We start from the raw sequence: 15313 nt of genomic DNA on the forward strand, positions 1-15313 counted from the left end.
AAGATGGCCTTGTTGGGCACCAAAGGGAGGAGAAGCCCTTGGTTCTGCCAAATCTTCTATAAAGGAAACCTGGAAAACCAGGTCCCATCAACAGAAAGGGGATATTTTAAAATGAAATGAATATGACACCGTCGGTTGTGTGAGTTGAAAGAAAGACTATTGAGCTGGTTAAGAATAGGAATAAGTTAAAATTATATGAAGATGTGATCTGTGGTTATTATCCTCATCTAATTTGCACATACAAAGACAAAGAGGAGATTTTACATTTTGCTCATTGTGACATTGAAGAGCAAATTATACTACTCATGCCACAAGAAGTTTTCACCATATATGGAGCTAGGAATGACTGACTGGTCATGTTATAACATGCCACAATGTCTGCGGTTGAATTTCATTCTATACCTGGTATCACTCTTCTTTTAGTTGGATACAGCAGTGTGCTCATACTATTGGTTCATTCTATGAGTGACCCTGAGGCCATCCTAGATTTGCCAGTCCTCAGTAGGCACTCTCCCCTATGACACTGAAAGTCTGTATGGGGACAATCTTGTACTTCAGTACAAAGAAGTAATTTTACTAGCTCAAAATACTAGGCCACAGTTCAGCACCTTGTAACAAAATCAGGTAATTACCATTGATCAATAGGATATCAAAAATATTTTTTTATTAACTTGAGTATTTCTTTTTTTTTTATTAACTTGAGTATTTCTTATATACATTTCAAGTGTTATTCCCTTTCCCGGTTTCCGGGCAAACATCTCCCTCCCCCCTCCCCTTCCTTATGGGTGTTCCCCTCCCAACCCTCCCCCCATTGCCACCCTTCCCCCATAGTCTAGTTCACTGGGGGTTCAGTCTTAGCAGGACCCAGGGCTTCCCCTTCCACTGGTGCTCTTACTAGGATATTCATTCCTACCTATGGGGTCAGAGTCCAGGGTCAGTCCATGTATAGTCTTTAGGTAGTGGCTTAGTCCCTGGAAGCTCTGGTTGCTTGACATTGTTGTACTTTTGGGGTCTCGAGCCCCTTCAAGCTCTTCCAGTTCTTTCTCTGATTCCTTCAACGGGGGACCTATTCTCAGTTCAGTGGTTTGCTGCTGGCATTCGCCTCTGTATTTGCTGTATTCTGGCTGTGTCTCTCAGGAGCAATCTACATCCGGCTCCTGTTGGTCTGCACTTCTTTGCTTCATCCATCTTGTCTAATTGGGTGGCTGTATATGTATTGGCCACATGTGGGGCAGGCTCTGAATGGGTGTTCCTTCAGTCTCTGTTTTAATCTTTGCCTCTCCCTTCCCTGCCAAGGGTATTCTTTTTCCTCATTTAAAGAAGGAGTGAAGCATTCACATTTTGATCATCCGTCTTGAGTTTCGTTTGTTCTAGGGATCTAGGGTAATTCAAGCATTTGGGCTAATAGCCACTTATCAATGAGTGCATACCATGTATGTCTTTCTGTGATTGGGTTAGCTCACTCAGGATGATATTTTCCAGTTCCAACCATTTGCCTACGAATTTCATAAACTCGTTGTTTTTGATAGCTGAGTAATATTCCATTGTGTAGATGTACCACATTTTCTGTATCCATTCCTCTGTTGAAGGGCATCTGGGTTCTTTCCAGCTTCTGGCTATTATAAATAATAAAATATTTTAGACTCCCTGCAGTGTTTTAAAATCTCAGTCTATTTCCAGTCCACGTTTTCCATCTAACCATCTTACCGTCAAATTATGTATGTCACATATTGGCAGTTTGGCTGATGAAAAAGCACAACCATATAGACAGAAGTTGCACCATACATTTACGGTGGAGCTGAGGGCTAAGGATGTAGCTCAGTGGTATAGTATTTGTCAAGTATTGTCCAAGGTCTTGGGTTTGATCTTCTACATAATTTCCCCAAAATTTTACAAGAGAACTAATCAATTCCTTTGTGTGGATTTGATGGCTAACATGGTGTTGTGGTAGAATCCATTATTCACATGATTTTGTGATGTTGTGTGAGTATCCCTGCTGTGCAGCTACTGCATGAAACTACAGCACATAAATTGATGGCATCTGCACCATAAATGTATAGGGCACATCTCAGATGATGTCTCTGTTACTATATGACTAAACTGTATCTACAATACGAAAGGCTCATGTCAAACATGAAATCCCTCCCCAGCAAGTAAGAGTGCTGTGGGTTGCAAGAAGTAAAAAAGCCAATTAATAAACAACCACGTTATTCTGCTTTGTTTTCCTTACTCAGACTCTGCTGAGATCCCATTTAAGCATTTCGTTTTGTTGTTTGTTAAACACATTTCTTTCCTAGCTTTATAATAGCAAGGACTCTCATTTTTAAGGGCTAACAGTCAGAGAGGCCAAGGTCAATGACTCTTCTAAAAGAGAATGTATTTTATACCATCTTTGGATGTATCCAAATCTGAGAGGGAAGCCAAAGCTGTTTAAATGAATTAACTGCATACTGAAGTAACCATGATGCTTCTAGCCATAAATTAGATTGACTTAGAAGAACTCAGAAGAACATTCCAAAATTGGTTACAGAACCAAAGAAGCAGGCTTTTAATTTTCTTTAAAGGTTGTTGTTCTTTATAGGTTCCAACATAATTCAGACCCTTCCTTTTGGAGACTGTCTTGGAGTCCAGACAGTGAAAGTGTGACTAGGGTGTGCAGTCAAGCCTCCTTACAAAGGCTCATTGAGAAAAAAAAACCTGAGCATTAAATCCTCCTTTTTAATAAGGAAACATGAGGAATAAATAATTTTATATTACCAAATTTTAGAATATTGTCAGAGATACTACTCTAAATGTTTGTTAAATAATTCTTTTGGTTGGAATTTTATTAAGGTGTATTATTGTCTTAGTTTCTTTTTTTATTTCTCTGATAAAATATCCTGACAAGAACAACTTCTGGGAGTAAAGGTTTGTTCTGGGTTGCAATTCAAAGTTTCTCATGCACAATCCAGAACAGAGAGTTAGGACTCATGGTGCTACCAAGTTCCCTATCTCTGTTTATACAGTCCAGCATCTCCTAACTGTGAGGAGTTTAAGGTCAGAACCATAATAAACTTTAAAATAGAACTAAAGATAGCTCACAAGTCATAAGTATGTTTAGGATACTTGTCAGATGAATGGGAAACCACAATTTTGTTATCATAGCAAGTATCTCTCTGTGAAAATCCTTAAGACAAAAAGATGCTCTGATTCAGACCATTTAGTAAAAAGCTGTCCCAAGAACTTACTGGTGGGTGTATTAAAGCACAGAATCCTCTGTTTCCCCACCTTGTTCACTCAGCATATTACTTAAATAACATCTAGGTGAGGTTCTGATTCTCTCACACCATAAAAACTAAAGCAAGCACTTTTTTAAGGAGCAAAGTCCACCCTATGAGGTGCATAGACAACTCTATCATGGGATAAGCACGTGCCACCAAATGTCAGGGAAGAGTAGGAAATGCTGTCGTTCTGTACAAAGTAACGGAACTTTTAAGTGAATACACAAGGCCAGTGATTTACCCAGTTCTATATAAAATCTTTTTAACAATAGGTTTGCTCTTAAGATGGTGCCACACCACTGACCTCTGCGTCTCACGGTGTAACAAAAGGAAGTTCTCTCTGCTTTGGAATTCCCATCTGCTCCCCTTCTCCTGCACAGCTGTGCTCTGTCAGCTTTTCTTTCTGTCAGGAGCCTTTGTCTCCGTTGTTTCGTAGTATCCTTTGTTCCCATCAAGAAACAGCCTCTTTGGGATAGCATAATTAGATTTATATGATAGAAAGACATAAGCACAGCTAGACATGTATTTTTAGGTTCTGACTTTCTCCTTCACAACCCCAAAGTAATATATACATCTGCTATTTTATCAGAAGTCCTCTTAACATTTTTATCCAGTGAAAATATTTAACAACCTTTTATACATAATAAAGTAATCAGCATATCACATGCTAGGTAGCATTTTAAACTTTCTAATAACTACCTTTCAGCCTTCATCTCTGAGACTTTGCTTATTTTCTGTAAATAGACCATTAGTGAACTTGCATGGCCCAGAATGCTTTCTCATTGCCTCTTTTCATTAGAAATGTCTCTTTGACTGGATTGCCTCTCTCTTTCATCAGGTCAATGTTACAGATTCTTCAGAGTTCTTCCAAAACGTTTTCCATTGAAATATTACTTAAGAGTTTCTTAGGCATTAACAACTTACTACTGTGCCAATCATAACAGAAAAACTATAATCTTAGCTGTAACCACATATGTATTTATGTACATGTATGTATGCATGTGTGTACATGTAAATATGTATACAAGTAGTGTGTATTGTGTGTTGAGGTGAGATGTATGCATGAGTGTATATAAAAGTATGTTTATATGTAGTGTGTGTGGCGGAGGAGGGGGGAGTTTTTTAATTTTAAGAAAATTGAGGTTCTGGGAGATTTAACTCTGAGGTAACATAGTGATTGAAATGATATAAAAGGAGTACTAAAAGATTTGTTTGAGGTCATACTTCCACAGCCCTTCATTAATAATCCACATTCAGAACTTCTTTACAAGAAGTATGTTCTAATAGTCACACATTGGGAATTTTATAAGTGATTTCCCATGACCTATTATATTCTTTTAAAAAGTATTAGCACTTTATTTTATACCTAGTAATGTAATTTACATATTAAATAACACTATAATGGAGTGATTTGATCTAGTTCTAAACAGAGGAAAACGGGGAAACTTTTGTTTATAAAATCCTCTCTCTCGAACAAAGTTTTAAACATCCTATTAGGAAGTCGGTCAGTACAGCAACTGGTCTCACTCACTGCTCGTGTCCAGCTCCTGCTGCGCTGATGGTCAGTGGAGAAAGACAACAAAGTCATGGGCTGACCATAGGAAAATTCCCCTCTGAGAATAATCGGTCACTGTTTAAACCCGTATTTCATAACTCTGTCATAAAATGCACCTGAAAATTAAAGATTGTCTAATCAATGCATGTGATCTCTGTGTTATCTGTAAGTAAATAACCGACTAAATGTGTGGACAGCTGTAAAAATAATCCACACTGCTTATTAGTCCTGAGAGCACAGACTTTCGCATTCATCTTATTAAAAATGAATACTTCTTTCTTGGAGTGAGTGGAGCTCAATGGCAGGACGTTTTCTGACCATGCACAAAGACCTGAGTCTTATTGTCCTACCACAGAAGTGAAAGCTCTGTTTTCCATAGTCTGAGTTATTTTTAAAGAAAACTTTCTGTATATGAGTCTGTCTTTGTGAAATTAAGCAAGTTTTCATACTTGGGAATTTCAGTGAAAGGGGACATAATTTTTTTGAGTATTAAAGTATTCATTGAAATGTGAAAATTCTTACTTATTTTCTCACCCGTTTATACTTAATATCTCTATTTACATGCATATTGTTCTTCATCTGGAATTCTATAGTCCTTGGCTTTAAAATTTTATGGCATTGTTTATAGACTAGAAGTTATATTGTAGAAGCCAAAATAAATAAAATTATTCCTCGGGACCTTTGGAAATTGTTAAAATAATTTAATGGTAATTTGTGCCATGTTTCTATGACAGTAAACATAAAAATGGCAAAATAAAATGTTTACAATGGGATTCTTTTTGCTTTCTTTTTAGTCCTTGTCGTAATGTTTAAACTTATTTAGAACCCATATGTCTACATTGTAACAAGAAGCAATACTCAACTTGAAGGAAACTTTATGTTTTTGCTAAAGTTTTCCAGGTCTCTTCTACCCTCAGATATTGAGGTTTATCTGAATACAAATTCGTGCGATGTGTTCGGACATCAGCCTCTACGGACAAACATAGCCACACTACTGACCTCTGTAGCTCTTTGTCCAAGCATTTATAAAAGTCTTTTTACTTCGCTGAAAAGGGCCTCAAAATTTTGCTAAGAGTTCCTAGGCAAATCAACTTTAAACTTGACTGTGAGACATTACTTCTAGCACATTTTCTGCATCATGAATGTTGATTTGTGGTTAAAAACTATGGTCAAGAAATGAGAGCAAACCAACTAGTAAAGAATAAATGGAATAAATAAATGAGACAAGCTGGGGTGTTTTGACTTCTGTAGGTGCCAACTAATTTAAATATACAGTGTGAATAATATTATTTTCTGATTGCTTTGAGAAAATACTCTGACAAAAGCATTATAAGGGAAGAGGATTTTTTTTTAAGAAAACACTTTATTGTGTCTTGAAAAGAGAAATCCACAACTATTTTCATACTTGCAGACTTTAGATTTGTTGAATCTAAAAAACAAACAAGCAAAACCCCTAAAAGTTTATTCATTAGATTGTATGTTGGCATCTTGTTCTATATGAGGAGAGAAAGATGCTAGAACTTCTGAAAAAATCCTTTAAAATAAGTGGAGAGAAGATAAAATGATAATGAGAACCATCTCATATTATGAAAGATCTACCAAGAAACCTTTTAAAAAGAAAACCCTTTGTTTCTACAGTAGCTTTAGTCTGCAGTTCTTAGAGTGACTGTATTCCATTAAAGACATCTTAATAACTGGAAGCTTCGTTTGAGCAATCCCATGTGCAAATATTAATAGAAAAATGTCTCTTGCCATCACCCCCGGCAACAATCAGGACTGTGTTGGGAGAAGGGTTTTGTTTGGGGGAAAAAACAGTTAAGCTGTGAATTTGACCTGAAGATTCACCTTAGCTGCCTGTTTGAATGCAACATCCACTAGAACCTGGAATCTGGTAAAATTCTAGTTGAAGTTTGACAGAGTAGCAGGTAGGAGAGTTGAAAAGACCACTCTTGGGTTTGCAAGCATGCTTGTATCTATGTTCTCTCCCATGCTAGCCATCTGGCAGAGAGAGAGAGAGAGAGAGAGAGAGAGAGAGAGAGAGAGAGAGAGAGAGAGAGAGAGAGAGAGAGAGAGACCCATTTTTCAATGCAGTCAAGATGGTATGGCAGATCTCTAATGTAAGGTTAGCCAAAATAGATCCCGGAGAGGAAGGTTTAGGAGACACTCCCTAGTGTCGAGTTGAGTCCAGCAGGGCAGGAATGAAACGGGCTTTCTTCAAGAGCTGCCATGAAGTTTTTGATACCTGTTTTAGTTTCCATAGAGCTAGCTTCTGAAGTCTTGTCCCTATGGCAGGAAATCATGAACTGATTTCGATCTTTGCCATCCTTTCTCAGCAAGTCAGGGAGGAGCCTTCAGCACGCATTGATGAACGGGTGTGGACAGGTGTGTCTTCAGTGTTTTCTCTTGCTCTGTTCATACACCAGCTTCGCAGAATATGGACAGACTCCTTGGGTGGACTGCCTCTCCTGTTGCCAGAGGCCACTAAAGAGGAAAGGTGCAGAGGAATGTCCAGGCTGTCTTTATCTTCCAGGTCACTGCTGGATGCTGCAGCAATGCCAAGTACCTGGAGTCGTCAAGAATTCTGTATATTTCAAGTTCTCCCATGGAACTACATACACAAAACTCTATAAAGTAGAAAACAGGGAGAAATCCAGTGGGGTGTGTGTTAGGAGGTGGCTGCGGTAACCTTATTCCATTGGAAAATACAGCCAAGGTCTGGGTCTCAAAAAGAATTTACTCTTCTCACAATTCCTGACTACAGTGTTTTGAGGCAGAGAAATCACAGAAAAAGAAACTTAGAGAACTAGTCGCACTTCATTTGCTGTCAGAACTAAAGAACAGTGGGTGACTACACCACTTTCTTTCTCACACAGTCCAGGATCCTTTGATGTAGTTACGGTCATTATTCCACACACACTAGTGTATTCAAGACAATCACTCCTTCACAGGCATGCTCAGAAGCCTATCTCCCAGATAACTATGGACTTTATCAGATTTATAATTATCACTACCCATCACAACTTTGTACCTGTCATTCGATCCCTAAAGACTTGATTTTTAAGCTCTAACCCTCCACCCTTTATTAATAATGATCTCATGTTTTTCTCGTAATATAAAACACAATTCAAGTTTAACAGTCTATATATTCATTAACAGTCAACACTTTAAAAATCCAAAATCCCTCACCTGTGAGCTCCTAAACCTCAAAATCAAGATCTATACTTCCAATATTTCATGACAGAGTAAATGTCCTTATTCCCAGAAGGGGGAATTTTGGGATCTAAAGGAATTATCAAACTAGAACAAAACCAAAAAGCCAGTAGGAAATGAAAAAAAATCTGCTATTTCATTTCCGTTACCAGGAGGTCATAAACTAATCTCCTGGTTCCACCCTTCAGTTTTCCTGCTTTCAGCAGTGAAGACTCTGGGGGGCAGGCTCCACTCCAAACCTGTAAACTACCTTTATTGCATGCCTGTGGTCCTGTGAGCTCCAATAGTCCACCCGTCTCTCCACTGCCATTTAAGCTTCATTGACAGTTTTGCTCCATGGCCTCTTAGAGCCTCTCCACAGGACTTTCAGCCCTGCCACATTGCCTGGCATCACTTGTTCCCCATGACCTCCTCAATTCTTCATCTTTAAGGCTTTTGAAACCAAGGCCATGTGGACAATGCTGTCGAATCCTGACTTGGATTAGTTATGTAAACTTCCATGTGCTTGCTCTAAGGAAATAACTTCCTTCCTGTTGTCCAAATGCAGAGCATCTTGTTGGTCTTAATGACAACAATAAGCTCATTAACAGTTACAGTTGTTTTGTTGTCTGCATGGTTGGTACACAACTTTAGCCCTATCTATATACCTATCATCATCAAACAAATTAGTCCATTATCTTTATATGTAACTTCACTTGAGTTATTCAGGACATGATGGGACATTGCAGAATGAAGCCAGATTCTTCATCAAAATAGTACATAATGACCCCAGCTCAGTTCCAAATAGGGTCCTAGGTCTCCTCCAGACTCGCAGGAGCTAAATCTCCACAGTCTACATTTCTCTCAGCAATACTGTCTTCCAAGTTCCCATGAGAAACGCCTATTAAACTCAGCATCTCTCATTCAATGGCTTTTCCAGCCCAAAACTTTAAAATTCAAATCAGAATATGATAGTATGATAGCAGTGGCCTCACTTCTGTCTTAGTTTCTTTTCCTTGGCTGTGACAAAATATTCCAACTAAAGAAACCACCAGACCTCCAATCGTGCTGTTTGTTTGCATGAGCAGATCACATAGGAGCCCTCTGCCCCAGTCCTAACAGGACACCCATAAGCTAAAGGAAGTGAAGACAGCTTGCAGGTAAAATCAACCTCAGGACTGTTGCCTGCAACTGGTGACGTCTAAGGTCTGACATTCCAGGACAAGGTCATCTTCAAGACTTTTCCCTGGTTTATTGAAGGACTCTGGGATATTTCTGGATTGTCATTACATCCCCTTTCTAAAGGTGTTTGGAATTCTGTCTTTGCCTTTTTCTCCTTCTTTCTTTTAGGTTATGAAATTTGGGGGCTAGTGAGAGAGCTCAGTGGCTAAGAGCACTTACTGCTCTTCCAGAGGACCTGAGTTCAAATCCCAGCAACCACATGGTGGCTCACAACCATCTGTAATGAGATTTGATACCCTCCTTCTGGTGTGTCTGAAGACAGCTACAGTGTACTTATACATAATATAAATAAATCTCTAAAAAAGAGAAATTTGTACAAATGATTTTCACATCTCTACAGCTAGACCCAACCATGAGCATTATTGTTATGTTTCCTATAGGGTCGGTTTTGTTATGTAACATGAAAAATACTGTTTTAAGTCTTCTTTGTCTAGAGTTGTCTTTTTCAATCATTTCTTTAGGGACAAATAGATGATTTAGTTGGGGGAAATAGAAAGTAAAATTAAAAATGAAAGAAAGAAAGAAAGGAAGGAAGGAAGGAAGAAAGAAAGAAAGAAAGAAAGAAATAAAGAAAGAAAGAAAGAAAGAGAAAGGTTTTATTTAGCTCACATTTCCAAGTTCAGTCCCTCAGTCCCTCATTCAAGAAAGAGGCACTTGAGGCACAGTAGAAGGCACTTAAGGAGTTTGTCACAGTATGTCTCTAGGGAGAAGTGAAGATAGGGGAATGCATTTATGGTGGTGTTCAACTAGCATTCTCCACTCTCAGACAGTCCATGCACCATCTCCATTTCTGTTCATGTCAAGATCCCCTACGGGCCTTTCCACATCAATTAATGTAATGAAGAAAATCCCTCACAGGCATGCTCAGGGCTCTCTCAACTGATTCTAAGTTTTGTTCCCTTAATAATTAGCATTAACCATCATTGTATAAATCACTAATGCCCTGATTATTGATAATTATTTTAACTATAAGGCTACTCATGCCCTGAGGATAATTTTCTACTATAAAAACAGTAAAGTCCAACCATGATCCAAATATTATTTAAGATAAAAACAAAATATTATTACTTTTATTCGATTCCATTATTCCTCTTTCTTATTTCCTACTTCATCTTTTTCATCTACCTTTTTTTTTTTGCAAGACAATTCAATCCCAAAGACATGAGGACAAAGAACATATTTGCAAAGGTGTAGGAGAGAAAGAGAGTCCTTTGCATAGCTTTGCTCTGCCTTGCTTCAGTATAAGAGGGGGGAGGGGGAGTGTGATATTCTTCCAGGAGAAGAGCAGATCATGTCAAACATGAGGTCTAGTCAGGTGAGAAGAGTTTTCATACAGAGATCAATGTCAGTAGTCACCAGAGAGGCTCATCACATAAAGAAGTATGAACTAAATAAGCAAATATATGTAAGCTAACACTAGACAGTTTTCTTTTGTAAAAGAATGCTAAGCAACTATAAAAAACAAAACTCTAAAACAGAAAGCATATGTTGATGGTCAGTTAATGTTTAAATAAAGTACCATGTGGAAAATGGCTCAAACCTTTATCACTTACATATATATGCACATGCACATGCACACACACACACACACACACATATATGTGTGTGTGTGTGTGTGTGTTTAGGTATGTATATGTGTATGTATATTGATATAATATAATTGTAATGGATGTAATGTAAATTAATCACAGAATGTTGTGGGACAAGACTTTTTTGGGAAGATGCAATACACATACATCTACATATTCCAGATAGGGATTCCTTGGCAGACCAAAGTAAGGATACTACCAGTTCAGCCTGGTCAACCAAGGAGATTTTTTGGGGGGTTACTTGAAACAATATAGACTAGTTACTTACATGATCCAAAATAACTAAAAGACAGTTGGATCAACAAAGTCCCTCCCAGAATGAGTGTAGGTTCACAAAAGCTGTGAACCTGGAAACTACTGCACAGCTGCAGGCAGCTCAGCAGGTTGGACAGCATTCTTCCCAAGTGACTCACTTGGGCTATCCTCTTCCAGGCAACTCCTGCAGTCTCTGCTTCTCTCAGGCAGCTGATATTATCTCAGAATCTTTTTTGATACTTGGTTTGTATAAGAGTGATTCTCAGTGGTCTTTTGTTGTTGTTGTTGTTGTTGTTGTTTGCATAATCTTGGGGACTCAGAGGCCTAGGGAATCTGATGAGTTTGAGAGATTACCTGAAGCTATTTTGAGTTGTTGACCTTAAGGTGTTTCCGTGCCAGATGGAATGTTTCAATCTGGAGGAATCAACATAGAGGTAAATGTAGGCTCAAAGTTTATAAAATCACTTCAAGGACACAGAATAAACTCAGCAAATTTAGTTAATGTTATATTAAATTTAAACCATAGTAATCCTGAGCCAGATAAATGGCTCAGCAGATAGAGGGACCTGCTCTCAAGCCACCAGAACAAGTTATATCCCCAGTGTCCACAGAGTGGAAAGAGAGAACTGACTCCAACTTATCCTTTGGCCTCTACATGAGGGTCTGGCATATGCAGGCCCACGCACATATACAAATAATAAATGAAAGGTTACCTAGGCATTTCAGGAGAGTGAGAATGTGGTAGTTTAAATGTTACTGGCCTTCATAGGTCTATAGAGAGTGACAGTATTAAAATGTGTGGCTTTGTTGGAGTAGGTGTGGCCTTGGTGGAGGAAATGTGTCACTGTGGAGGCATGCTTCGAGGCCTTCTCTATGGTCAATCCATGCCCAGTGGGACAGTCCCCTTCTGCTGCCTATGGATCAAGATGTAGAACTCTCAGGTCCTCCAGTTCCATGTCTGCCTGTACATTGATATGCACCCCACAATGATGATAGTGGAATAAACCTCTAAAACTGTAAGTGAGCTACTGTTAAACACTTTCTCTTATAAGAATTGCCATGGTATGGTGTCTCTTAATTGCCATGGAGAACCAAACTAAGACAAAGAGTTATCAGGGAGCCATACACAAAGCAAGGTCTCTCTTGAGAAATTTATTAAGCCAAGACAAAAATCTGGCTACCCCTGAGTGTCAGAGATAGCATCACATCAAGCCAAGAGAGCAATTTGTATAAGGTGAAGAGAAACATGTGGACACAGAAGTGGAAAAGTACAACAGATAAAGCTGAGTCATGGTGGGCGGGGTACAGACTACTCTGTGAAACCTAGTTCCGGAGATAAGCAAAGGTCGGACCTTAGAAACTTTCCATTTATACAACAATAGATACAATTTTTAAAAAAGAGTTTTAGTTCTTTAAAGTACCTTTTAAAAGCTATACTTTACAAAAAAATGGTCTTCATGCTTTTTAAAAGAATTTATATTTCAAGTAGAGAATGAACCTTAGAACTTAATAAGAAAATAACCCAAATTCACCAGAAAAATCTTTTTTTCTTTTTCATTTTTTATTGAAAATAGATTCTTCTCTTATTCAATATATATATCGACCACAGCTTGATATCTTTCCACTCCTCTCAGCTCCCTTTCCCATCACTCTTCTCCCCAATATTCATTTCCCATCTGTTTCCCTTCAGAAAAGAGCAGACTTCCAAGAGACAGAACCAAACTCTACAACACAAAGTACATTAAGACGAGGCAAAGGCCTCATACTGAGGCTGAACAAAGCAACCCAATAGGAGGAAAAGAGTTCCAAAAAACAGGCAAAATAGTCAGAAATACATACTTTTCTAATTAAAAGATATATGGATGGTAAACATAGTATATAGGAAAAGGCAAAGCTACTTAATTATAGCTTAGTGTATATTGAATGCCTTAATTACACCCAGTAAAATGCCACTGGAATGGCTCAACATTTCAAACATCTTACACATTCAAGTACTAGGGAGAGTGTAGCACATTCAGAACTCTTGTATACCTCTCAGAGCAACAGAAAATGACACAATTACTTTGACAATAATTTCATCAACTAGTTAGTAGTAATATATCTTTAACTCCTTTTATATTTACCCAAGAAATTTGAAAAGGTAAGTCCAATCAAAGACACACAACATGTTCGTGGAAGCTTCATTAGAATACCCTAAACCTAGATGGAAATCAGATATTCACCAGCAATGCATCAATAAAGTACAATAATGTCTTAGAGCATAGATTTCCTTAACAATAAAAATATTGAAATGTTAATATGCAAACTACAATGGATATATCTCAAACTTATTGTGGTAACTGTATGTACAAGGTCAAAAAAATGTGTGCTTTATAATTGCATAGAGAACACAAACTGATCTTATAGGATGACACAGTCAGTTCAATCATATCCCTCAAATTCAGTCAAAGCCAATCTGAAACCAGCCATGAAATACTGGACAATCCCAAATTAATAGAAATTACACAAAACAATTGTACCACAAAAGGCTAGCTCCTCAAAACAACTCCCAGAATATAAAGAAATGCAACGGCTAAGGGTAAAGACATTCTGCTGATAAAGATAGTCTCTACAAAGGTTCTTATCATACAACTAGGAAATTGAGTAGGGTGGGGATTATATTCTACTGAAGGACTGTACTGGGATTTCGAGCAATGCTTAAATAGAAAGTCACAGGGTAACAAGACCCAGTATCTGATCCTGGTCTGTAGAATCTGTAGATTGCTTTTGGTATTTGGTTCTCAGGTGTGTAGTCACTTCTGGCTGCTGACTTTCAGTTCTTGACAAGGGCAGCAACCAGCAGGGTTCGATCCCTACTGCTCCTAAGTCCCTGTGCGCAGGGGGCACAGATGGCACTAGGAGTTTTCCTCTTGAGTTGTGAATGTGGGCAGAGGGTAGTCTTCTCTGGTTTCTCAGGAGTGTTCGCCCTTCTGAGGGTCCAGCACTCCCCCTCCCCCACAACGGGATTTGGATACAGGGAGCTGTTTGACCAGTACAGTTCAGATCTGGGCGCAGACCTGGAATTCAGGGCTCCTACAGCTGACTGCTCCTATATTACTGTGTCCAGAGGCACTATGCAGTTTCCTCTTGTGCCAGGAATGTGGGCAAAGGTGGGCAAAAGTGGCAGTCTGTCCTGCAGTCTCAGGATTGCCCGCACTTTTGGTTGTTCAGCTCTCTCTCCCACGGAATTTGGGAGGGAGCTATGGGCCTGGATAAAAAAAAAAGTTGATTTCACTATTTTTATAAAAGTACGATTAAGAACCAAATTTTGGATATATCTGGGAAGAGTCATTATAAAAGGACCAGAGAAGAATGGAAAAGTAATTTTCTGTTACTCTTATGATACAGTTTTGTTAAGTAATGCCTATGACTACTAAAAACATTATTTCTCTCCAATGTCTTAGAATCTTAGAAATGTGTAAAGAGTGTAAATTAATATTTGACATTCACTTTATACCTTGAGATACACATTTCTGGCAGAAAGATTTGAGTGTGTAAACACATAATTATTCCTAGAAAAGGGCAACCAAGGAAATCCTAAAAAGAATTAGGAACAATTTAGGCTACTGATATTTGAGGTAAATATTTTGAGATTTATTCCAGGTCTTTTAATCTTTATTTTTTTAATAGTTACAACATTTCTATAGCTTGCATTTCTAATTTATTTATCAATTGTCTCTTTCCAGGGTGTCTTAATTACTATCCTCTCTTCACATTGCATCCCAAGAATGTCTCTGACCATTCTCTATTTTGCCAAATATTTCCAGTTCATAACTTTTGATGAACATTCAAGGGATTTTGGTATGGACATGTAAGAACTGGTTATTGAATGGTCAGCATTACCTTTCTTTAGATTCTTCATAGTGCACACTGTGCCAAGCCATAGTTATTTCTTGGTCCTCTGAATATTTCCTCACTGATCCAGATTCTGAAATTCTCATTTTTATTTCAGCAGGATACTTTGTTCCTCTAGTTTTTAAAGGTTCCAAGATGGAGAGACATTTTGATCTAGGATGAATCACAGTGAGAACATAATTATTTTTTGATTGAGTTAATGGTATTTGAGATTTTTGAGCTTTTGATATTTACATAAGAAGCTAAGTTGAACTGACCTGTAATGTGTTGATATTTTGCTGGATGTTAGGATGAGGTGAGTGAATTCCCCATGTGAAATGGATGATAGC

General features: G+C 38.2%; 1 pseudogene; it reads right to left on the reverse strand.

Annotated features, from left to right (window-relative positions):
* Nucleotides 1–6630: 6630 nt before the first annotated feature.
* On the reverse strand, nt 6631–14991 carry Tgif1-ps1 (TGFB-induced factor homeobox 1, pseudogene 1; annotated as a pseudogene).
* Between the last annotated feature and the right edge of the window lie 322 nt (nt 14992–15313).

Source organism: Rattus norvegicus, chromosome 2 (genome assembly GCF_021556685.1).
Source record: "Rattus norvegicus strain SHRSP/BbbUtx chromosome 2, alternate assembly SHRSP_T2T, whole genome shotgun sequence".
In the NCBI taxonomy this organism is placed as follows: domain Eukaryota; kingdom Metazoa; phylum Chordata; class Mammalia; order Rodentia; family Muridae; genus Rattus; species Rattus norvegicus.